Genomic DNA, 25,880 nt, shown 5'->3' on the forward strand with positions numbered 1-25,880 from the left:
TTCTTGAAGGACCCCACATTCCCCTGACTCTCCTCTGGGCTCGTGGCTGCTCCTTCCCATGGCCTTTGCTGGGTCTTCCCCATCTCCCTGTCCTGGAAAAGTTGAAGGGCCTCAGGGCGCAGTTGTCAGACCTCTGCTCTCCCTTAAAACCCTGTCCCAGGTGACTTCACCTACATGCCATCTGCCCTGCACCGTCCGACACCAATATAATGAACCACATGCCAAGTTCAAATGTTCTAGTGGCCCAATCAGAAAGGTACAAAGAAACAGGAGAAAACTAATTTTAATAGTATATTTTCTTTAACCCAATATATCCAAAAAGCTATTTCAACATGTAATCAATATTTAAAAATTAGTGAGATGTTTTTCTTTCTCTCTTTTTTGGTACTGAAACAAAATCTAATGTGAATTTTACACTCACAGCTCATCTTAACCACAGTTAAGCTGAAAGGTTGGTTCAAACTCGCCCAGAGGTACCTTGGAAGACATGCCTGGCGATCTGCTTCTGAAAGGTCACAGCCTTGAAAACCCTATGGAGCAGTTTTACTCTACACACAGGGGGTCACCATGAGTCAAAATCAACTGGACGGCAACCAACAATAACAGCAAAGTTTCCACTCACAGCTTATCTCAACCACACCTCCTGTGCTCAACAGTCCCACATGACCAGAAGCTATTCCAGGTGACTGCACAGTTCTTTAGATGGATGACTCCCACTGCTATATGTTGGCACCAGTCTTGCTCCTGATTACCAGTCTCACATCCTTCCTAATCAACACCTCCATGTGGGTAGCTTAATACATGTCTCAAACTGAACTTGTCAAAAACGGATCTCTTGACTTTCTTCCCCATACCTACTCCTCCTTTTGATTTCCCCCAGCTCAGGAAATGGCCCACTCTATTCTACCAGCTGTTGTTATTTTTGCTAGATACTGTCAAGTCTGCTCCGACTCATAGCAACCGTATGTACAACAGAACGAAACATTGCCTGGTCCTGCGCCATCCTCACAATTGTTACGCTTGAGCTCACTGTTGCAGCCACTGTGTCAATCCATTTCATTAAGGGTCTTCCCCTTTTTCACTGATCCTCTGCTTTTCCAAACATAATGTCCTTCTCCAGGGACTGGTCCCTTCTGATCACATGTCCAAAGTATGTGAGACAAAGTCTCGCCAACCTCACTTCTAAGGAGCATTCTGGCTGTACTTCTTCCAAGATGGATTTGTTTGTTCTTCTAACAGTCCATGGTATATTCAATATTCTTCACTGATACCACAATTCAAAGGTATCAACTCTTCTTGCCTTCCTTATTCATTGTCTAGCTTTCGCGTGCCGATGAGGCAATTGAAAATACCATGGCTTGGGTTAGGTGCACCTTAGTCCTCAAAGTGACATCTTTGCTTTTCAACACTTTAAAGAGATCTTTTGCAGCAAATTCACCCAGTGCAATGCATCTTTTGATTTCTTGACTGCTCCTTCCATGAGTGTTAACTGTGGATCCAAGTAACACGAAATCCTTGACAACTTCAGTATTCTCTCTATTTATCATAATGGATCTCTTAATTTTCTTCCCCAAATCTACTCCTCCGCTAGCCTGAGTTCTCTCAGCTCAGGACATGGTGGCTCCATTCAACCATCTGTGGAGACCATAAATCCTTTCTTCTCTCCTTCCTCGCTCTCTTTCTCTCGCTTGCATTTCCATGTAACTAACCAGCAAAAACTGTTGGCTCTACCTTTGAACTAGATCTCAGATTTGACCACTTCCAGTGCCCCTCCCACCACTGTGGTCCAAGCTGCCATCATCTTTCATGTTGGATACCGTGCCATCTCCTCAACTGGTCTCCCTATTCCATCATATAACTCAAAAAACTAAACATAGAGTTACCATATGATCCAGCAATTCCACTTCTAGATATATACCCAAAAGAAATGAAAACAGTTATTTAAACAAATACTTAGCAGCGCTATTCGTAATAGCCAAAAGGTGCAAAAAACCCAAACACCCATCAACTAATGAAATGGATAAACAAAATGTGGCAGGCACATACGCACAATGGAATAATACTCAGCAATAAAAGGGACAAACTGATACAAACAGCAACACGGATAAACCTTAAAAATATTACGCTGAATGAGAGACAGAACCAAACCCACTGCCATCAAGTAAATTCTGAACCATAGTGACCCTATAGGACAGGGTAGAGCTGCCCCATGAGTTTTTAAGGCTGCAATCTTCAAGGAATCAGACTGCCATATCTTTCTCCCTCAGAGCTGCTGGTGGGTTCGAACTTCTGACCTTTCAGTTAGCAGCCAAACACTTCAACCACTGCGCCACCAGGGCTCCTTTGAGTGAAAGAACCCAGACACAAAATATTATGTGTTATATATTCATTCCACTTACAGGAAATTTCTAGAAAAAAGGAAAAACGCTAAAGCCAGAAAGCAGGTCAGTGGTACCCTGAGGTTGGGGATGGGTTTAGGGGCTGACTACCAATGGGCCCGAGGAAATGTGTGGGAGGGATGGAAGGTTCTAGAACTGGATTGAGATGGTGGCTACACGATTACATATATTTATAAAAATCATTCAATTGTACTCTCACAGTTGGGTGAATTGTATGCTATGGAAATTATACCTCAAGGAAGCTGTAAAAATAAAAGGCAATTATAACTTGATCCCAGAGGTGTGATGCGGCAGGGAGGCTCCGGGGCTAATAATTAACTAGGGGCAGGGAGGCCAAAGAAGACCTGAAGGCTGAGGACACCCCAGCCAGGAGGCAGGGTTGGGAAGAGGAAGAGGAACAGAAAGGAAGGTGGTGTGTGCAAAGACCCTGAGGGTGCAGGGGTTTGGTGCCCTTAGGTACCCGTCATCCAGGACATGACGGCCCCACCTCAGAACACAGGGGAGGAGCTGAGCTGGGAAGGATTTTATTCTGACAGGCACTTGGACAAGTTGATAAAGCAAGGGAGCAACGGGGTCAGCTTTGACCTTCAGAAACATCCCTCTGGCTTCTTTCTGTGTGGTGCCTGGAAAGCGTTGGGACCAAGGTGAGGTCAGAGAGACACAGGCAGGTATGGGCAGATCTGCTGGGCCTTGTGGGCCCTTGTGGGGACTTTGGCTTGGCTTGGAGGAGCATGGGAGTCATTGGGGGTAGGAAACAGAAGAATGACGTGACCCGACATACATGTTAAAAGGCCTCCTTGGCTGTGTTAATAATAGACTGTCAGGGGTGGGAAAGGTTGAGCAGGAGACCCCATAGGAGGCTACTGAGACAATTCCGGCAAAGGATTGACAGTGGCTACAGAGCCCCACCATTAAAGAAAACAAAAATCCTCAGAACTGGACCAATAAGCAACATCATGATAAACAGACAAAAGACTGAAGTTGTCACGGGTTCCCTTTTACTTGAATCTACAATCAACACCCATGGAAGCAGCAGTCAAGAAATCAAAAGACACATTGCATTGGGCAAATCTGCTGCAAAAAGACCTCTTCAAAGTATTGAAAAGCAAAGATGTCACCTTGAAGACTAAGGTGCACCTGACTCAAGCCATGATGTTTTCAACTGCCTCATATGCATGCAAAAACTGGACAATGAATAAGAAAGACAGAAGAATTGATGCCTTTAAATTGTGGCATTGGCAAAGAATATCGAATATACCATGGACTGCCAAAAGAACAACCAAATCTGTCTTGCAAGAAGTACAACCAAAACACTCCTTAGAAGCAAGGATGGCAAGACTACATCTCACATACTTTGGACGTGTTATCAAGGGACCAGTCTCTGGAGAAAGACATCATGCTTGGTAAAGTAGAGGGTCAGTGAAAAAGAAGAAGACCCTCAACAAGATTGTCTTAGTTATCTAGGACTGCTATAACAGAAATACCAAAAGTGGATGGCTTTAACAGAGAAATTTATTCTCTCACAGTCTGGTAGGCTACAAGTCCAAATTCAGGGTGCCAGCTCCAGGGAGAGGCTTTCTCCCTCTGTCAGCTCTAGGGGAAGCTCCTTGTTATCAATCTTCCCGGGTCAAGGTGCTTCTCTGTGCAGGAACCCCAAGTCTAAAGGACATACTCTGCTCCAGGTACTGCTTTCTTGGTGGTATGAGGTCCCCATGTCCCTTTGCTCAGTTCTCTCCTTTATATCTCAAAAGAGATTGGCTTAAAACACAATCTAATCTTGTAGATTGAGTCCTCCCTCAATGACATAACTGCCACTAATCCCATCTCATCAACATCATAGAGATAGGATTTACAACACATAGGAAAATCATATCTGATGACAAAATGGTAGACGATCATGTAATACTGGAAATCATGGCCTAGCCAAATTGATACACATATTTTTTGGGATTACAGTTCGATCCATGACAGAGATGTATTGACACAGTGGCTGCAACAATGGACTCAAGCATAACAACGACTGTGAGGATGGCACAGGACCAGGCAGTATTTTGTTCTGTTGTACATGGCACCACAATGAGTCGGGACAAGCTTGATGGCACAGCATAGAACCCTGGCGGCGCAGTGGTTGAGAGCTTGGCTGCTAACCAAAAGATCAGCATTTTGAATCCACCAGCTGCTCCTTAGAGACGCTATGGGTCAGCTGTACTCTGTACTATGTGGTCGCTATGCGTCAGGATCAACTCGAAAACAATGGGTTTCTTTTTTTAAATAATTTTTATTGTGCTTTCAGTGAAAGTTTACAAACCAAGTCAGTCTCTCACACAAAAACACATATACACCTTGCTACACACTCCCAATTACTCTCCCCCTAATGAGACAGCCCACTCTCTCCCTCCACTCTCTCTTTTCTTGTCCATTTCACCAGCTTCTAACCCCCTCCACCCTCTCATCTCCCCTCCAGGCAGGAGATGCCAACATAGTCTCAAGTGTCCACCTGATCCAAGAAGCTCACTCCTCACCAGCATCCCTCTCCAACCCATTGTCCAGCCCAATCCATGTCTGAAGAGTTGGCTTTGGGAAAGATTCCTGTCCTGGGCCAACAGACGGTCTGGGGGCCATGACCACCAGGGTCCTTCCAGTCTCAGTCAGACCATTAAGTCTGGTCTTATGAGACTTTGGGGTCTGCATCCCACTGCTCTCCTGCTCCCTCAGAGATTCTCTGTTGTGTTCCCTGTCAGGGCAGTCATCGGTTGTAGCCGGGCACCATCTAGTTCTTCTGGTCTCAGGATGATGTAGTCGCTGGTTCATGTGGCCCTTTCTGTCTCTTGGGCTCATAATCACCTTGTGTCCTTGGTGTTCTTCATTCTCCTTTGATCCAGGTGGGTTGAGACCAACTGATGCATCTTAGATGGCTGCTTGCTAACGTTTAAGACCCCAGATGCCACTCTTCATAGTGGGATGCAGAATGTTTTCTTAATAGATTTTATTATGCCAATTGACTTAGATGTCCCCTGAAACCATGGTCCCCCAGACCCCTGCCCCTACTACACTGGCCTTCAAAGCATTCAGTTTATTCAGAAAACTGCTTTTGGGTTAGTCCAGTTGTGCTGACCTCCCCTGTATTGTGTGCTGTCTTTCCCTTCACCTAAAGCAGTTCTTATCTACTATCTAATTAGTGAATATCCCTCTCCCACCCTCCCTCCCTCCCCCCTTGTAACCACAAAAGAATGTTTTCTTCTCAGTTTTAACTATTTCTCAAGTTCTGATAATAGTGGTCTTATACAATATTTGTCCTTTTGCAACTGACTAATTTCACTCAGCATAATGCCTTCCAGGTTCCTCCATGTTATGAAATGTTTCACAGATTCCTCACTGTTCTTTATCGATGCGTAGTATTCCATTGTGTGAATATACCATAATTTATCCGTTCATCCGTTGATGGGCACCTTGGTTGCTTCCATCTTTTTGCTATTGTAAACAGTGCTGCAATAAATATGGGTATGCATATATCTGTTAATGTAAAGGCTCTTATTTCTCTAGGATATATTCCAAGGACTGGGATTGCTGGATTATATGGTAGTTCTATTTCTAGCTTTTGAAGGAAGCGCCAAATCGATTTCCAAAGTGGTTGTACCATTTGACATTCCCACCAGCAGTGTAGAAGTGTTCCAATCTCTCCACAGCCTCTCTAACATTTATTATTTTGTGTTTTTTGGATTAATGCCAGCCTTGTTGGAGTGAGAGGAAATCTCATTGTAGTTTTGATCTACATTCCTCTAGTGGCTAATAATCATGAACATTTCCTCATATATCTGTTAGCTACCTGAATGTCTTCTTTAGTGAAGTGTCTGTTCAAATCTTTTGCCCATTTTTTAATTGGGTTATTTGTCTTTTTGCAGTTGAGTTTTTGCAGTATCATGTAGATTTTAGAGATCAGGCACTGATCAGAAACGTCATAGCTAAAAACTTTTTCCCAGTCTGTAGGAAGTCTTTTTACTCTTTTGGTGAAGTCTTTGGATGAGCATACCCAAACCCCAGATGAGCATAGGTGTTTGATTTTTAGGAGCTCCCAGTTATCTAGTTTTTCTTCTACATTTTTATAATGTTTTGTATAGTGTTTATGCCATGTATTAGGGCTCCATTGTCCCTATTTTTTCTTCCGTGATCTTTATCGTTTTAGATTTTATATTTAGGTCTTTGATCTGTTTTGAGTTAGTTCTTGTACATGGAGTAAGGTATGGGTCTTGTTTCATTTTTTTTTTTGCAAATGGATATCCAGTTATCCTAGCACCATTTGTTAAAAAGACTGTGCTTTCCCATTTAACTGTTTTGGAGTCTTTGTCAAATATCAACTGCTCATATGTGGGTGGATTTATGTCTGGATTCTCAATTCTGTTCCATTGGTCCATGTATCTGTTGTTGTACCAATACCAGGCTGTTTTGACTACTGCGGTGGTATAATAGGTTCTAAAATCAGGTAAGGTAAGGCCTCCCACTTTGTTCTTCTTTTTCAGTAATGCCTTATTTATCTGGGGCCTCTTTCTCTTCCATATGAAGTTGGTGATTTGTTTCTCCATCTCATTAAAGAATGTCATTGGGCAAAGGACAAATATCGTATAAGAGCACTATTATAAGAACTTGAGAAATAGTTTAAACTGAGAAGAAAACATTCTTTTGTGGTTACCAGATGGGGGAGGGAAGGAGGGTGGGAGAGGGGTATTCACTAACTAGATAGTAGATAAGAACTACTTTAGGTGAAGGGAAAGACAGCACACAATACAGGGGAGGTCAGCACAACTGGACTAACCCAAAAGCAGTTTTCTGAATAAACTGAATGCTTTGAAGGCCAGTGTAGTAGGGGCGGGGGTCTGGGGGACCATGGTTTCAGGGGACATCTAAGTCAATTGGCATAATAAAATCTATTAAGAAAACATTCTGCATCCCACTATGAAGAGTGGCATCTGGGGTCTTAAACGTTAGCAAGCAGCCATCTAAGATGCATCAGTTGGTCTCAACCCACCTGGATCAAAGGAGAATGAAGAACACCAAGGACACAAGGTGATTATGAGCCCAAGAGACAGAAAGGGCCACGTGAACCAGCGACTACATCATCCTGAGACCAGAAGAACTAGATGGTGCCCGGCTACAACCGATGACTGCCCTGACAGGGAACACAACAGAGAATCTCTGAGGGAGCAGGAGAGCAGTGGGATGCAGACCCCAAAGTCTCATAAGACCAGACTTAATGGTCTGACTGAGACTGGAAGGACCCTGGTGGTCATGGCCCCCAGACCGTCTGTTGGCCCAGGACAGGAATCTTTCCCAAAGCCAACTCTTCAGACATGGATTGGGCTGGACAATGGGTTGGAGAGGGATGCTGGTGAGGAGTGAGCTTCTTGGATCAGGTGGACACTTGAGACTATGTTGGCATCTCCTGCCTGGAGGGGAGATGAGAGGGTGGAGGGGGTTAGAAGCTGGTGAAATGGACACGAAAAGAGAGAGTGGAGGGAGAGAGTGGGCTGTCTCATTAGGGGGAGAGTAATTGGGAGTGTGTAGCAAGGTGTATATGTGTTTTTGTGTGAGAGACTGACTTGGTTTGTAAACTTTCACTGAAAGAACAATAAAAATTATTAAAAAAAAAAAAGAATGTCACTGGGATTTCGATCGGAATTGCATTAAATGTGTAGATCGCTTTTGGTAGAATAGACATTTTTATAATGTTAAGTCTTCCTATCCATGAGCAAGGTATGTTCTTCCACTTATGTAAGTCTCTTTTTGTTTCTTGCAGAAGTGTACTGTAGTTTTCTTTGTATAAGTCTTACATCTCTGGTAAGATTTATTCCTCAGTATTTTATCTTCTTGGGGGCTACTGTAAATGGCATTGATTTGGTGATTTCCTCTTCGATGTTCTTTTTGTTGGTGTAGAGGAATCCAACTGATTTTTGTATGTTTACCTTGTATCCCGATACTCTGCTGAACTCGTCTATTAGTTTCAGTAGTTTTCTGGAGGATTCCTTAGGGTGTTCTGTGTATAAGATCATGTCATCTGCAAGTAGAGATACTTTCACTTCTTCCTTGCCAGTCTGGATGCCCTTTATTTCTTTATCTAGCCTAATTGCTCTGGCTAGGACTTCCAGCACGATGTTGAATAAGAGTAGTGATAAAGGGCATCCTTGTCTGGTTCCTGTTCTCAAGGGGAATGCTTTCGGACTCTCTCCATTTAGGATGATGTTGGCTGTTGGCTTTGTATAAATGTCCTTTATTATGTTGAGAAAATTTCCTTCTATTCTTATTTTGCTGAGAGTTTTTATGATGAATGAGTGTTGAACTTTGTCAAATGCCTTTTCTGCATCAATTGATAAAATCATGTGATTCTTGTCTTTTGTTTTATTTATGTGGTGGATTACATTAATTGTTTTTCTAATGTTGAACCATCCCTGCATACCTGGTATGAATCCCACTTGGTCATGGTGAATTATTTTTTTGATGTTGTTGAATTTTAGTGGCTAGAATTTTGTTGAGGATTTTGCATCTACATTCATGAGGGATGTAGGTCTATAATTTTCTTTTCTTGTGGTGTCTTTACCTGGTTTTGGTATCAGGGATATGGTGGCTTCATAGAATGAGTCTGGTAGTATTCCGCCCTTTTCTATGCTCTGAAATACCTTTAGTAGTAGTGGTGTTCACGCTTCTCTGAAAGTTTGGTAGAACTCTGCAGTGAAGCTGTCCGGGCCAGGGCTTTTTTTTGTTGAGAGTTTTTTGATTACCTTTTCAATCTCTTTTTTTGTTTTGGGTCTATTTAGTTGTTCTACCTCCGTTTGTGTTAGTTTAGGTAGGTAGTGTGTTTCTAGGAATTCATCCATTTCTTCTAGGTTTTCAAATTTGTTCGAGTATAGTTTTTCATAGTAATCTGTTACAATACTTTTAATTTCAGTTGGGTCTGTTGTAATATTGCCCCCCTCATTTCTTATTCGGGTTATTCGCTTCCTCTCCTGTTTTTCTTTTGTCAGTTTGGCCAGTGGTTTATCAATTTTGTTGCTTTTTTTCAAAAAACCAGCTTCTGGTCTTAATTCTTTCCATTGTTTTTCTGTTTTCTATTTCATTTAGTTCGGCTCTTATTTTTATTATTTGTTTTCTTCTGGTGCCTGTGGGTTTCTTTTGTTGCTCTCTCTCTATTTGTTCAAGTTGTAGAGATAGTTTTTTGATTTTGGCCCTTTCTTCTTTTTGGATGTGTGCATTTATTGATATAAATTGGCCTCTGAGCACCGCTTTTGCTGTGTCCCAAAGGTTCTGATAGAAAGTGTTTTCATTCTCATTGGATTCTATGAATTTCTTTATTCCGTCCTTAATGTCTTCTATAATCCAGTCTTTTTTGAGCAGGGTATTGTTCAGTTTCCAAGTGTTTGATTTCTTTTCCCGTTACTGATTTCCACTTTTATGGCCTTATGGTCAGAGAAGATGCTTTGCAATATTTCAGTGTTTTGGATTCTGCTAAGGCTTGCTTTATGACCTAATATATGGTCTATTCTAGAGAATGTTCTATGTGCACTAGAAAAAAAAAGTATACTTGGTTGCTGTTGGGTGGAGTGTTCTGTATATGTCTACGAGGTCGAGTTGGTTGATTGTGGCAATTAGATCTTCCATGTCCTTATTGAGCTTCTTTCTGGATGTCCTGTCCTTCACCAAAAGTGGTGTGTTGAAGTCTCCTACTATTATTGTGGAGCTGTCTATCTCACTTTTCAATGCTGATAGAGTTTGTTTTATATATCTTGCAGCCCTGTCACTGGGTGCATAAATATTTAATATGGTTATATCTTCTTTGTGTATTGTCCTTTTAATCATTATATAGTGTCCTTCCTTAGCCTTTATGATGCGTTTAACTTTAAAGTCTATTTTGTCAGAAATTAATATTGCCACTCCTGCTCTCGATTGTTGTTTGCTTGATATACTTTTTTCCATCTTTTGAGTTTTAGTTTGTGTCTCTAAGTCTAAGGTGTGTCTCTTGTAGGCAGCATATAGACGGATCTTGTTTTTTAATCCATTCTGCCACTCTCTTGTCTCTTTATTGGTGCATTTAGTCCATTTACATTCAGGGTAATTATGGATAGGTATGAATTTAGTGCTATCATTTTGATGTCTTTTTCTGTGTGTTGTTGACAGTTTCTTTTTCCCACTTGATTTTATGTGCTGAGTAGATTTTCTTTATATATTGTCCTTTCCTCATATTCATTGTTGTTGATTTTGTTTCTGCTGAGTCTGTATTTTTCCCCTGTATTTTATTTTGATGATTAGCATACTTTGTCTTCTTTGTGGTTACCTTATTATTTACCCCTATTTTTCTAAATTAAAAACTAACTTTTATTTCTTTGTATCGCCGTATCTTCCTCTCCATATGGAAGGTGTATGATTACATTTCTTAGTCCCTGTTTATTATTTAAATGTTGTTTTCTTTTATATAATAACATCGCTGTTACCCTGTTTTGGGTTTTTTATAATCTTGCTTTGTTTTTTTGGATTTCCCTGTCTGGGTAGACTTCTGGTTGCTCTGCTGAGTGTTCTAGTCTTGGGTTGATACCTGATATTATTGATTTTCTAACCAAAGAACTCCCTTTAGTATTTCTTGTACTTACGGTTTGGTTTTTACGAATTCCTTAAACTTGTGTTTATCTGGAAATGTCTTAATTTCACCTTCATATTTAAGAGACAGTTTTGCTGGATATATGATTCTTGGCAGGCAATTTTTTTCCTTCAATTTTTACATATGTCATCCCGTTGCCTTCTTGCCAGCATGGTTTCTGCCAAGTAGTCCGAACTTATTCTTATTGGCTCTCCTTAGTAGGTGACTTTTCCTTTATCCCTTGCTGCTCTTATAATTCTCTCTTTATCTTTGGTTTTGGCAATTTTGATTATAATATGTCTTGGTGACTTTCTTTTGACATCTACCTTATGTGGAGTTTGATGAGCATCTTGGATAGATATCTTCTCATCTTTCACAATATCAGGGAAGCTTTCTGCCAACAAATCTTCAACAATTTTCTCTGTATTTTCTGTTATCCCTCCCTGTTCTGGTACTCCAATCACTTGTAGGTTATTTCTCCTGATAGAGTCCCACATGATTCTTAAAGTTTCTTCATTTTTTAAAATTCTTTTATCTGATCTTTTTTTTTCTTCAAATATATTAGTGCCAAGTGATTTATCTTCGAGTTCAGAAATTCTAGCTTCTACTTGCTCAATTCTGCTTCTCTGACTTTCTATTGAGTTGTCTACTTCTGTAATTTTATTGTTAATCTTCTGAATTTCTGATTGCTCTCTGTCTATGGATTTTTCCAGCTTATTTAACTTTTCATTATGTTCCTGAATAATCTTTCTAATTTCCTCAATTGCTTTATCTGTGTGTTCCTTGGCTTGTTCTGCATATTGCCTCATTTCCTTCCTGATGTCTTGAAGGGTTCTGTATATTAAACTTTTGTATTCTGCATCTGGTAATTCCAAGAATGCACTTTCATCTGGAAGATCCCTGGATTCTTTGTTTTGAGAGCCTGTTGAGGTGATCATGGTCTGTTTCTTTATGTGACTTGATATGGACTGTTGTCTCTGAGCCATCTATAAGTTATTGTATTAGTTTATGCTTGCTCAATGTGTCATAGCTGCTTGCTTTGTTTTGTTTTGGTATACTCCCATGGGTTGCTTGAGTGACCTAGCTTGGTTATTTTTGCCTTTGGAGCTCTGTCGTCCTGTGCCCAGCTGGCTAGAGCTGTTATCAGGTATATCAGTCTAGGAGTCCATTCAGTTTTCTTGTATGAATTCAGGTCAGGTTTCCAGGTAGCTGATCATCAAGTGTGTGGTACAGGCTCTGTCCTACAGTCTTAGAAGGGCAGGGGTGATTGGTGTATATACCAGTATCTGATTGCAGCAAGGGGCCATGCTCTGAACAAGGCAGGGGGCTGACAACCAACCGCCAAGTGTCTCTGAGGAAAACGCATCTCTGTTCCTAGAGCATGTTGGTCGGTGGGTTCAGCAAAGGGACCATGGGCACCCAAAGTTTTTGGTTGTAAGGACTGGGAGGTACCAGTTATCTTTGGACCCCTGTCGCGGGTGGCTGGGTGACCTGAGTGGAGCTAGCAGTCCTTAGGTCCCTGATGTGGGTAGGTGAGGATCTTGTTTAATAGGCAAAGCAATGTCAAATGTCAGACAGCCACCTCTCCACTGCACAGCTGAAATGGTTGGAGTTTGCCAACAAGGGCCTATTCTCCCAAAATAGGCCCACACAGGTCCATGCAGAAGGGAAAGGTGCTCAAAGTCCAAGATAGTTTATGCCTGGACAGGAGCTGCTTCTGTCCTGAGCTCCCCCAGTTAATGGAGCTAGCAAATTATCTTTTCCCCCTAGTTGCAAATTTTTTCCTTCCCCAAGGCCAAGAGGATGGCTCTAGGTGCTCACCAGGGTCTATCTCAGGTCCAGGGATTCAGCTGCTGAAGCCAGCTTGGGGGTAGGGGAGGGGGCACAGTAAAATATACGCAAATATTTAGGTTTTGCCAAGAGCGCCATTCTCCTCAGGTTCCGGAAGTGTGAGTAGGCTGTATGGCTGGCTGCTTCTCCCTGAGGAAACTGTGGCGGAAGGCTAGGACCAGCCCCCTGCAGCCCCTGCCGCCACTCCAGGAATGGTCCCTCGGCTGAATACTAGGACCAGCCCGCCGCCGCTGCCACTCCAGGAATGGTGCCTGAGGGGTCCCGGCGATTCAGGTCCGGTAACTCCTCTTTGCTTCTGAACGGTCTCTTCCTCCCCCTGCCCCTCAGTTCGTTGTCTAAGCTTGCCTTTGATGCTCAGGGCTCCCAGCTTGCCACAAATACACTCATTTCACTTGTTTTTTTCGGGTCTTTGTTTTAAAGAGGGCTCGCTGGAAGTGTCTGCCTATTCCGCCATCTTGGCTCTGCCCTTTTTTTCTTTAATAGAGGTGAGGGAAGTGGTTGGGCCCCAGATATATTTGGAGCGTAGAGCAAACAGGAATTCCTACTGGATCAGTCATGAGGGTAGACTCACAGCCAACACTAATAAGGAAGGGGGATGAGGGGCAGGAAAAGGCCTCCTGCTAGTACTTGAAGGATTCTGGGTTTGAGGATTTTTTTTTTTAAGTACAAATGATTAATCAAGAATGGAGATATCACCTTGATTAGTGTGGGTGTCCATGAGGCTTCCGAAACCGTGCCTCCAGGTGGGGCCTGGATTCTGCACTTTGACCCAATGCTTTTCCTGTAGTCACCAGTATATCTGCCTGACCCCACCTGGGATAGATGGAATGATGACCCCAAAGAGGTCCACATCCTAACTCCCCAAACCCGTGAATGTGTTAGCTCACATGGTGTGCTGGGCCAGCTAGTGTCCCCCAAATTCATATCCACCTGGAACCTGTGATTGTGTTAGCTTACATGGTTTGCTGGGTTAGCTAGTGTTCCCCTGAATTCAAGCCCACCTGGAACCTGAGAAAATGTGTCTCCCTCAGAGCCTCCAGAAGGAATCAGCCCCACTGAGACCTGGGTCTGTTCTGTGAATCTTCATCTAAAATACAGTAAAAATAATAATAATAATAAAAAAGATTATCCCTGTCACTATGGAAGGCGGAGGCACTGAATGTGGGGAGAAAGGGAACTCAGGCCAACTCCTGGCCCTGTGGGTGCACTATGTCCGTCAGCAGCTGTGCTGGAGTCATCATCTGCTGGTCTCTCATGCCTTCAGTCCTGCCAGCTGCCGGCCCTCAGCTATGGTTCCACATGCACACGTTCAACACAACCCACCCACTCTGTGGGCCTCCCACTTGAACATGAACCGGCAATACCTGGTGGGCTTGTTACAGTCCAGATGGCCGGGCCCCACTCCCAGATTTTCTGATCCTGTAGGGCTGGGTGAGGCCTGAGAACATGCATTTCTCCTGAGCTCTGGGTGCTGCTGCTGGTCTGAGGCCCACACTGGAACCTGGGCAGCAGAGCTAACAGACATGGTGGCAGAAGTATTAGGCACCACTATTCATAGAATGCCTATGAGCTTCTAGGCCCTGTACTGAGTCCTCTGCATGAATAATTCATTCGCTCCTCAGCACCACCCTGTAACGTGGGCACCATTACTATCCCCATCTCACAGAGGAGCAAACCGAGGCACCAACCACCAAATAACCAGTTGCCATCAAGTTGACCCTGACTCATGGCAACCACACGTGTGTCAGAGTAGAACTGTGCTCCATAGTGTTTTCAATAGCTGATTTTTCAGAAGTAGATCACCAGGTCTTTCTTCTAAGGCACCTCTGAGTAGTCTTGAACCTCCACCCTTTTGTTTAGCAGCTGAGCATGTTAGCCATTTATACCACCCAGGGAGTCCGGAACCGAGACACAGGGAGGTTGAAGTCACAGCAGTAAGTGACATGGCTTCTGAGTCCCAGAACATTTGCATCAGGGACTCCACAGACTTTCCCAAGCAGCAGAGAGTGAGCCCTCTGGGAGGAAGGGAGCTCCTGGCTCTTCTCTTCAAGAGAAAGGGTCCCGGACGATGGGCCACTTTTACCAGTGAGCAGGTCGTTTGATAAAGTCTTTTGTGTTTCCATCCTTTCTTCAGGGCCGTTCAGGCTCACGGGCCAGTTGGTTGCAAGACTTCCGGGGCCTTTGGGGAGGCAGTGAGGATAGGAGGAAATATCCTCTTTGGATCTGAAACAGATTTCTTTTCCAGCCCCATTTATCAGAGACCTCTGCACTGGGGTAACAAGCACCCTAAATCAAAGTGCTGCCTCAATGCCCCCTAGGCCATGCTCCTTGAGTGAGAGGTCCCCCAGGAGGCAAGCGAAGCACACTTCTCCCTAGGTGGATCCTTACATGGTGTGGTGCAGGGATGGTGTTATAGATTGAATTGTACACCCCCAAAATACGTGCTGTAAATCCTAACCTCTATGTCTGTGGTTATAATCTCATTTGGGAATGGGTTTTCTTTGTTATGTAAATGAGGCAGTGTTGATGTAGGGTGTGTCTTAAGTCAGTCTCTTTTGAGATATAAAAGAAATCAAACAAGCAAATGAACAAGCAGAGATGGTGGCAGATAGATTCCACGCCACATAAAGATCACCAAGGAGCCAAGAAACAAAACCTCAAGAGACTAGGACCTTCCCCCAGAGCCAACAGAGAAAGGAGCCTTCCCCTAGAGCCAGCACCCTCATTTTAGACTTCTAGCCTCCTAAACTGTGAGAAAATAAATTTCTCTTTGTTAAAGCCACCAACTTGTGGTATTTCTGTTATAGCAGCACTGGATGACTAAGACGAGGGTTTAAGCTGAGGGACAGGGGGAAGGACTTCTGAGGTGGTGATATTTAAGCTGAAACCCAAAAAGGTAGGAGTTAGCTTAGCAAAAATGAAGGGATCAGCTTTCTATGAGAGGGAACAGCACGTGCACAAGGCCTGAGGTAGAAAACACTTGGTGAGAACCCAATCTGCCTGGAGATTTGAAATGACAGTTCTTTTTCTTCCAGCTTTACCGTCTTTAAGAAGTTTATAAAGATCTTAGCTTTCAGCTAGATCACTGCAGTAAGTGTAATAGATTTGAGTGCTCAATATGTGGCAAGCAACATTGTAGGCATTACACATGGGTCCTCTCATTTCATTCCCTCAAAAGACCTGGAGAGGAGAGATGAGAACAGTTGTGTCCATTTTATATATGGAAGAATTGAGGCTCAGATGGTTTAAGCACCTTGCCCAAGATCACACAACTAGCAAGGGGGGGATCTGGGATTCCTGCCCTAGTCTTCCTGATTTCCAGTGTCACCATAATGCTGCTGTAAATGGCTTCACCAGTGGGCAGGGGCTGAGTTCACACAATGGGCACTGGCTGTGAGCCAGGCACTGTGCTAAGTGCTTTGTCTCCATCAACTCATTTAACTCTCACCACAGGTAACATCATTACTCCTGGTCCAACCAAAGGGGAAACCGGCCCAGAAAAGGTGGGAGGGGGGAGGGTCCTCTTGGAAAGTCCCTTTTGTGGCTACCTAATCTTCACTGTAATGTAAAACGCCATAGAGTTGACTTCGACTCATAGTGACCCCATATGAGTCAGAGTAGAACTGTGGCCCATGGGGTTTCTAATGGCAGATTTTTCAGGAATAGATTGCCAGACCTTTCTTCCAAGGCATGTCTGGGTAGACTCGAACTTCCAAATTTTCAAGTAGCAGCTAATCTATTGACTGTTTGCACCATCTGGGAAGAGTAAAAGCAAAACCTGGTTTCACCTGAGGCTGGAGATTTTCAGATGCTGAATTTGTATCACTTTTTCATCCTTTAAAAAACAGAACAGTTTCCTTCCCCACTTTATAGGCATTAGGTGAATTTGAGTAGGTTACTTTGTCAAGGTACATGAACACGCAGAAAAGAATTTTGATTTATTGCTGCAATTCAAGCACAATGTCTTGAAACCCACCTTTCTCTTTTACTGTTGTTACTGTAACTTACATTTCTGTTTCCGTGTGTTTGAAGGCTCATAAACACTGCTGATACTTCTCCATCTTTTCCTCCATTTCAAAAGGTCTCAATGTGAGAGGCCGAGGACTGGGTCCCGAGTTCTCTTCTGTTCTCCATCTATACTCTCCCTAGAGGATGGTGGTATCCATTTCTTTGAACGTGTTATTTGAATTATTGAATCGTACCCATTATTTGCTTACTCTTACTCAAACGGTTCATCTGTGCACTGATGGGAGTCCTGCTTGGCTGCTAACCAAAAGGTTGACGGTTCGAGTCCATTCAGAGGCACCTTGGAACAAAGTCCTGGCAATCTGCCCCTGAAAAGCCAGCCATGGAAAACCCCATGGAGCACAGTTTCACCCTGACACATTGGAGTCTCCATGAGTCAGAATCGATTCAGCAGCAACTAGAAAATACACTGATGATGCCCCAATTTATAGACTCTCCCACGTAGATGTCTACAGAGCATCTCAAACTGAACATGCCCCACAGAACCCTGGAGGCCCCCGGACCCACTCCTCCTTCAGCGTGAAAGGTGCCCCCACCTAGTTACTTAGGTTAAATCTGAGTCATTTTTGCTTTCTCTCCTTCCTTCACCTCTCTTCCCAGTACCTCAATACATCAGCAAGTCCCTTCTGCTCTGTCTCCAAAGTCCACCCAACCCTATTCACTTTGCTCCATCTCTGCTGCCACGGCCTCCTTCCAGGTCACCATCATCCCTCACCTGGACATCTCAATGGCCCTCAATCGTCTCCGTCCCATCCCCCTGATTTCTCGTTCCACAATAGCCTGAATCTGCAGCTATAGCAATAGCTATTTCTGTATCTAGTGTGTATATGTAATCTGTACATATAATATGTGTATATACATATGTATAATGTAAATATGGGTATATCATCCACTTCTTGGAAACACTATGGGACAGTTCTACTCTATCCTATAGGGTCGCTATGAGTCAAAACCACCTCATAAAGCAAGATACAGAATATTTCCATCATCCTAGAAAGTTCCCTCCTGCCCCCTTCAGGCCACTACTTTCTGATTTCTGTCACCATAGATTAGTTTTGCCTGTTCTTGGATGTCATATTAATCAAATCCTGTCATAGTTACTCTTTGTGCCTGGCATTTTTTGCCCAGCATAATGTTTTTGAGGTTCATCCATGGTGTTGTGTGTTTCAGTCATTCTTTTTTATTGCTAGGTAGTATTCCACGGTGACAAATGTTTCAGAAATACAATCACATTATGCCATCCCTCTGTTTAACTCTCTCTGATAACTTCCCATGCTGTTGGAGACTGTGGCCCACTGGCCTTACATGGATCTGACTCCCACCGGGCACTCTGAGCTCATGACTCACCACTCGCCTCTGGCTCACTGGGCACTGGCTGCCCTGGGCCTCCTTTCCCCTCGTCCTGCCTGACCAGCTCATCCTGGCCTCAGGTTTCACTCTTACTCAAATGCCCCCATCTTTGAATCCTCTGCATCCTTCTGTTTTCAAGTCATCTGTCAGCCCCACAGAGAGGCCTTCCCTGGCAATGCTGTCTAAAATATTACCATACACACACACACATACTGACATGCTTTATTGTATTCTGAAGTATTTATTATTTACTAGTATGTGATGTGTTTGAACTGTGGTGTTGGCAAAGAATATTGAATATACTGTGGACTGCCTACAGAACGAACAAATCAGTCTTAGAAGAACTACAACCAGAATGTTCCTTAGAAGTGAGGATGGCTAGTCTTTGATCCATTTACATTGGGCGCATCATCAGGAAGGACCAATCTCTGGAAAAAGGTGTGATGCTTGGTAAAGTAGAGGGCCAAAAAAAAGAAGGAAACACTCAATGAGATGGATGGACACAATGGCCGCAACAACGAACGCAAACATACCAACCATCATGAAGATGGCACACGACTGGGCAATATTTTGTTCTGTTCTACATAAAGTCACCATGAGTTGGAGATGATTTGATGGCAACTAACAACAATAAAAAGTATGTGACTGGTTCACCCAACTCAAATGTGGGACTCTGCCTTGGTCACCACTGCAGACTGAGCACTAGAAGAACTTTCTGGCATAGAATTGTGCATTAAACAAATATTTGTTGAATGAATGAAGTGATTTGCAATAAAGTTCAACTATTGGTTTTTTTATTGGTTAGGAACAGCAAATTTGACAATAAATTCTGTCAAAATAGTTGCAGGATCCAACCACTTCTCACCAACTCATTGGTTACCACCCTCTCCAGGCCCTCTGTGATATTACACCCTAGACTGAATTTTAACCTACCTGGATTATTGCATTCTCTTCAGGACTGTACTTCTGCTTCTACCCTTGTCCCCCTACCAATGATTCTCAACCCAGTGGCCTAAAAGATCCATCAGAAAATATCCCTCTTTTTCTTAAAATCCTCCATTGCTACCCAATTCTATCAAAGTCCAAAATCCTTAACGAGGGCCTGGAGGCTAACCGTTTGGCCCCTAGTAGCCTCCCGGACCCTAAGTCCTTCATTTTTCCAGTCACACTGACCTCCTGGGGTATCATGCTTCCACCCAGGGCCTTTGCAGTTGCTATACGTTTTGCTTAGAACACTCTTTCCTAAGTCTTTTCTCAAATATCACCTTCTCAGTGAAGACCACTATGAGCAGTCTATTTAGATAATGTAAGCAGAATCCTAAGATGACCCCGAAGACCTTCTAGAGTAAATGGGACTGTGAATATGATGGGGGTATCACTCCTGTGTCACGTCTCGTGGAGAAAGGGATTTTGCAGATGTAGTTAAAGTTGCTAATCGGTTGACTTTGTGTTAATCGAAAGGAGGATTATCTGGTGGGCCTGACCTCATCATATGAGCCCTTTAAATCTGGGTCTAAGGGGTAGAAGAGGAAGTCAAAAATTCAAAACCTGAGGAGAATTTGACTTTCTATTGCTCTTGCTGACTTTGAAGATGGAGGAGGCCACGGGGAAAGGAATGCAGGTGGCCTCAAGGAACTGAGAGCAGACCCAACTGGCAGCCAGCAAAGCAATGGGGTCCTAGGTCCTATAGCAGCAAAGAACAGAATTCGGACAACAAAAAGAATGAGTTTGGAAGCAGATTTCTCCCCAGATCCTCCAGACGAGAACTCAGCCCAGCTGACACCTTTGATTTAGCCTTGCAATACCCTGATCAGGGAACCCACCCATGCTGGGCCAGGCTTCTGGTCTACAGAAGAGTGAGCTAATAAATGCATGTAGTGTTAAGCTGCTATGTTTTTGGTAATTTGTTATGCAGCGGTAGAAAACTTATGCAAATAACAACCTTCCAAACCCAGAAGTGGAGAAGCTGTTTACAATACATATATCTCACAAACGACTTGGATTCAGAATACAAAGAACTATAAAGCAATAAGAAAAACACAGTCAATCCAGTTGAAAAATGAGCCAAAGACCTCAACAGACAATTCATAAAAGAGGATACACAGTGGCTAACAAGCATATGCAAAGGTGTTGGATGTCATTAGCCACCAGGGAAATGCAAATTACAGCTGCAATGAGATAGCACTAACAACAACAACAAAAAAACTCAAATTCACTGCCGACTAGTTGATTCTGACTCAGAGCGACCCTATAGGACAGAGTAGAATCCTATAAGACAGGTTTGCTTTCAAGGTCTAGTGCTCTGCTTTCAGTTAGCAGCTAAGCGCTTAACCACTGTGCCACCAGGGATCTCTTATTAGTACTATGCACCCACCAAAATCCTAAAATGAAAAAGACTGGAAATGCCAAGTGTTGGCCAGGATGTGGTGCAGCTGGAATTCTCATATCCCTCTGGTGGGGGAGCAAATTGGTCCAAACAGTTTAGAAAACCGCTTGGCAGTATCTACTGAAGTTGAATGTTCGCCTACCCTATGATCCAACAATTTCAGTCTTGAGTATATCCCCAGCAGAAATTAGTGCATGCAACCAAGAAAAGACACGCACAAGAACGCTCCTAGCAGCATATTCACAATGACTTACAGTGACGTGGCCTTCCAAGACATGTCTGACCTCACCTCCCTCTGCTCTGCTCCATCCTTGCTATTCCTTGAACTCACCAAGGACTCTCCTCCCTCTGGGCCTTTGTACTTGCTGTTCCTTCTGCCTGGGAATCTCTTGCTCTAGATCAGTGTTCCTCAATGAGGGCAGGGATTTGTCCCCCAAGGGATATCTGACAATGTCTGGAGAAATCTTGGTTGTCATAATTTGGGGGGAAGGTTGCAACTGGCATCTATTGGGTAGACTAGGGATGCTGCTAAACATCCTACAAGGCACAGAAGAGACACACGTGCAAAACCCAAAAAAACCAAACCAGTTGCTGTCAAGTCCATTCCGACTCCTGGAGACCCCAAGTGTTGCAGAGTATAACTGCACTCGATAGGGTTTTAAAGGCTATGACCTTTCAGAAGCAGATCACCAGGTCTTTCTTCTGAGAGACCTCTGGGTGGGTTCAAACTGCCAACCTTCCCACTAGTAATCAAGTGCTTAACTGTTTGTACCACCCAGGGACTCCATGCCCCAACCATACACCACCACCACACACACAAATAGAATTATGTGGCCCAAGATATCAGTAGTGCCAAGATTGAGAAACCTGCCCTAGAGATCTCTGGGGCTCATTCCCTTACCTCTTTGAAGTCTTTGCTCAAATGTCACGCTCCCAGTGAGGCCTCCTCCCACACCGTTTAAAACTGTAAGCCACCCTTAGCCAGGTACTCCTTCCCCACTCCTCTGCCTGTTAGTTTCTCTATAACAGACACTGTTATCACACACACCGTGTACTTTACTTATTTGTCCCTGTCTCTCTCCACCCCTAGAATGCATACTCTCACAAGGCAGGGACTTCTGTCCATTTTGTTCTCTGCTGAATTCCTGGCCCCTGGAACAGGTGCTCAATAAGTATTTGTTGTACGGTTAGATGAATGAATGAATGTCGGACCAAATGAGAGCGAAAACAATAACCAAACCTTACCACTGTGCTCAGCATTTGTATTTGTGCTCCCACGCTGAACATGAAATTACATAGAAAGGTAAAAGACTATTGTTGAGAAAGCATCGATAACTATATTTAACACTTTGAAAGGATAGCTTCTTATCTGCCCGTATTTTACTTGCTGCACACGGTTTGCTTTCAAGATCTAGTGCTCTGCTATTGAAATTCAGACTTTCCTTTTTGTCTAAGACACTTGCAATTATTGTGAAGAAAACAAACTTGGGGGAAAAGGGAAAAGCAGTGGCAAAGACCATGTATATTCAGGAATCAACTCATGACAATATTGTCTTCAAACCTTTGAGCGAGATGATGTGATTTGGCAAGGCAAATGTTTTAACTTCTGTTGTTACTCATCTTGATTTCTTAAGTTAACGTAGTAGAATTTGCACCACTTTAAATTTATTAATGGGAAATGTGATGGCTAATTTTATGTGTTAACTTGGCTAAGCTATGGTTCCCAGTTGTAACCTAACATAAATTGTAATTTAATTACCTTCCACAATGTGATGTAATGTGATGTAATGAGCCAATCAGTTGAAAACAAAATTTCCCTAGGGTATGTCTGCTTTCAGACTATAAACATATTTTGGCAGTGTTATACTCTGCACTCTCCCTAACCTATGGATCTTGAGAGACAAACCTGTAAGAATTTCCAGCCTATTGCCCAACCTACAGATTTTGGACTTGCCAGCACCACACAAATCATGTGAGCCAACTCCTTGAGCCTTGAAGTCAATTGATCAATCTCAATCTCTCTCTCTCTCGAAACATAAATATAGTTCTAGATGTAATTATAGTTGAAGATGTATAGCTATGGAGGACTGGTTCTGCTTCTCTAGAGAACCCTAAGACAGAAGAGAAACGCCCCTCCATGATTCTGACCCAAGAGTTTTAGGGAAGGGGCTCAGTGAATACCTGGGCTGGCTGTGATGGATAGACAGGAAGGGGCGGGGGGGCCTGTAAGGGACCTCAGGCTGAGGGGGATTGCTATGACGTCAGCTTCTCTTTGGTACAATGCTCTCCAAGTGTTCTTGATCATATTCCCTTGTCAGGAAAAATTTTGAGCACGAATTCACAATACAGCGTTTTTTTGGTTTTTTTTTAAGAAATTTGAAACATGTTCTAATATAATTCACTATTTATATTAGAAAACATACCCCAAAAGGGAAATTTTAAAAGAATGAGGTTTTTAAAAGCAGAACTTTCATTTAGATTAATATCTCTTCTCAATGAATTGTCTTATGCATCCTTTGGGGCACAGGTACTTCATTTTGGCAACTTACGGATTAGGTGAAGTTTTAAGCCTCTTCTCAACTGGCTCCATAGGAGCAATCAAAACAAATGAACTGGAGGCCCAGCAGCAAAGAGTTTTGTCCCAGGAGGGTCGTTAATATCATATTTGTCTCAGTCATGAGGAGAGACCTTGGAACTAAGAACAAGCGAACAGGCTAAAGATACCTGGTACCATTTCTATCCTTCCCTTTCATCCATGCATTCTTGGCCTTTTCTTCCACCCCTTTCTAAAGCTTTCTATTAAAGATGACTGAATTTGGCTGGTCTGAGGACATGTATAATGTGCAGTTTGCACACTTTAAGAACCCATTTCCCAATGGCCAGGCCATGTTTTTCTGGAGGTCACTGTGGCGGAGACTCAAGTCCCCCAACATCTATTTTCCCACTCTTCTATAGTGACAGACCACCCACAATATAGAGTATATTTCCGAGCCTCTTTGAAGTTAAATGTGGCCATGTGACTAAGTTCTGGTCAATACAATGTAAGCAGAAGTGAGGTGTGCAAGTTTTGGGCTGTGCCTTTAAAAAGGAAGGTACTTGCCCTCCCTTTTCCCTTTCCTGCTGGCTAAAACGTGGCCATGAGGAGGCACCATCTTGGGCCTTACTTTAGGGATGGCAGAGCAACAAGATGGGAAGAGCCTGGGCCCTTGACAACTTTGCAGAGCAGAGCCATTGCTCTTTTGTTGAGGCTGCTATTATTCCAGGTCTGAAATTACGTCAATCATGCAGAGACTGGTGCACTAGAGAAAATCCAGGAAAGGGTCCTAGACAATGTGGGGCCCGGGGATTTCATCTTTAAATCAATATTTGAAGGCTTAACAGTTGTTTAGTCCAGGGAACAGATTAGGGTGAACATGGCAACTGATCTCAAACATCCAAAAGACTGTCACTGGGAACAGAGAAAAGTGTCGTACTGTGTAGCTCCAGAAGGTTTGGTGAATGGAGGATGGGTGAGTGAATGACATTTGATGTGTGAAGGTTTCAGGAAAGCATACCTTGTTTCCACAAATAAAAATCCCTTTTAAACAACTGAGGTTAATAGAGAAGAAAGGGAAGAAAGTAGTATTTAATTGAGGACCGACTTTGTGCCAGGCACTGTGTTCTTCGTCTCTTGGCTCTGATGTCATCACATTCTATTACCCAGAGTGAACTTTCCAAAGTACAAATTTATTTACCATGTGCAGCCTAACTCAAAATCCTTCAGCAGACATTTCTCCAAAGAAGATACACAAATAGTTAATAAAAAAAAAAAAAAGCACATGGAAACCCTGGTGGCGTAGTGGTTAAGTGCTCCAGCTGCTAACCAAAGGGTCGGCAGTTCGAATTTGCCAGGCGCTTCTTGGAAACTCTATGGGGCAGTTCTACTCTGTCGTATAGGGTCGCTATGAGTCGGAATCAACTCGAGGGCACTGGGTTTGGCTTTGGTTTTTTAATAAGCACATGAAATGATGCTCAACATCATCGGTCATTAGGGAAATGCAAATCAAAACCACAGTGAGATACCACTTCCCATTCTTTAGAATGGCCACAATAAAAAAAGACAGAAAATAACAAGTGCTGGCAAAAATGTGGAGAAATAGGAACACCCATACATTGCTGGTAGGAACGCAAAACACTGCAGCTGCCTTGGAAAACAGTGCGATTGTTCCTCAAAAAGTTAAAAAGAGTTACCATATGATCCAGCAATTCCACTCCTAAGCACATACCCAAAACCAAAAAACCTGTTGCTATTGAGTCAATTCCGACTCAGAGTGACTATACAGCACAGTGTAGACCTGCCCCATAGTGTTTCCAAGGCTGTAATCTTTACGGAAACAGACCACTACACGTTTTTCAGGCTGAGCAGCTGGTGGGTTCCAATCGCCAACATTTTGGTTAGCAGCTGAGCACTTAACCACTGCACCACCAGGGCTCCTCAAGTATATACCCAAGAGAACATAAAAAGTTTATTCCCAGAAAAACGTGTACACAAATGTTCATAGCAACATCATTCATGTTGTTACCACGAATTAATAAACAAAATGTAGTATATTCATACAATGTAATATTATTTGGCTATAAAAATAAAGCACCAAACACATACTACCACGTGATGAATCTTGATGCTAAGTGAACCATTGGGCTAAGTGAAATAATCTAGACACAAAAGGCTACATGTTGTACGACTCCACTTAAAAGAAATTTCCAGAAGACAAATCCACAGAGATAGAAAGTAGGTTAGTGGTTACCAGGGGCAGGAGCAGGGACGAATGGGGAGTGACTGGGTGCAGGGTTCTTTCTTGGGGTGATGAAAATGTTCTGGAACTAGACAGTGGTGATTGTTGCTCAACCTTATGAAGACACGAAAAATCACTGAACCGTACATTTTAATGGGTCAATTTTATGGCATATGACGTATCTCAATTTTTAAATAAAGTAATGAAGTATCGATAACTGCTATGACATGGATGAACCCTGAAAACATTATGCTGAGGGAAAGAAACCAGTCACGAAAGGACCTACATTGTACGATTCCACTCACGTGACACGTCCAGGATATGCAAACCCATACTGGTCTGGGTTTTACAGACAGAAAACAGATTAGTGGTTGCCAGGGCGTAGGAGGTGGCAAGAATGGGGTATGACTGCTAATGGGTAAAGGGATGAAAATATTGTAAAACAGTAGTGGTGATGAGTGTACCATCTCTTT

This window comes from Elephas maximus, chromosome 12 (genome assembly GCF_024166365.1).
Source record: "Elephas maximus indicus isolate mEleMax1 chromosome 12, mEleMax1 primary haplotype, whole genome shotgun sequence".
Lineage (NCBI taxonomy): Eukaryota > Metazoa > Chordata > Mammalia > Proboscidea > Elephantidae > Elephas > Elephas maximus.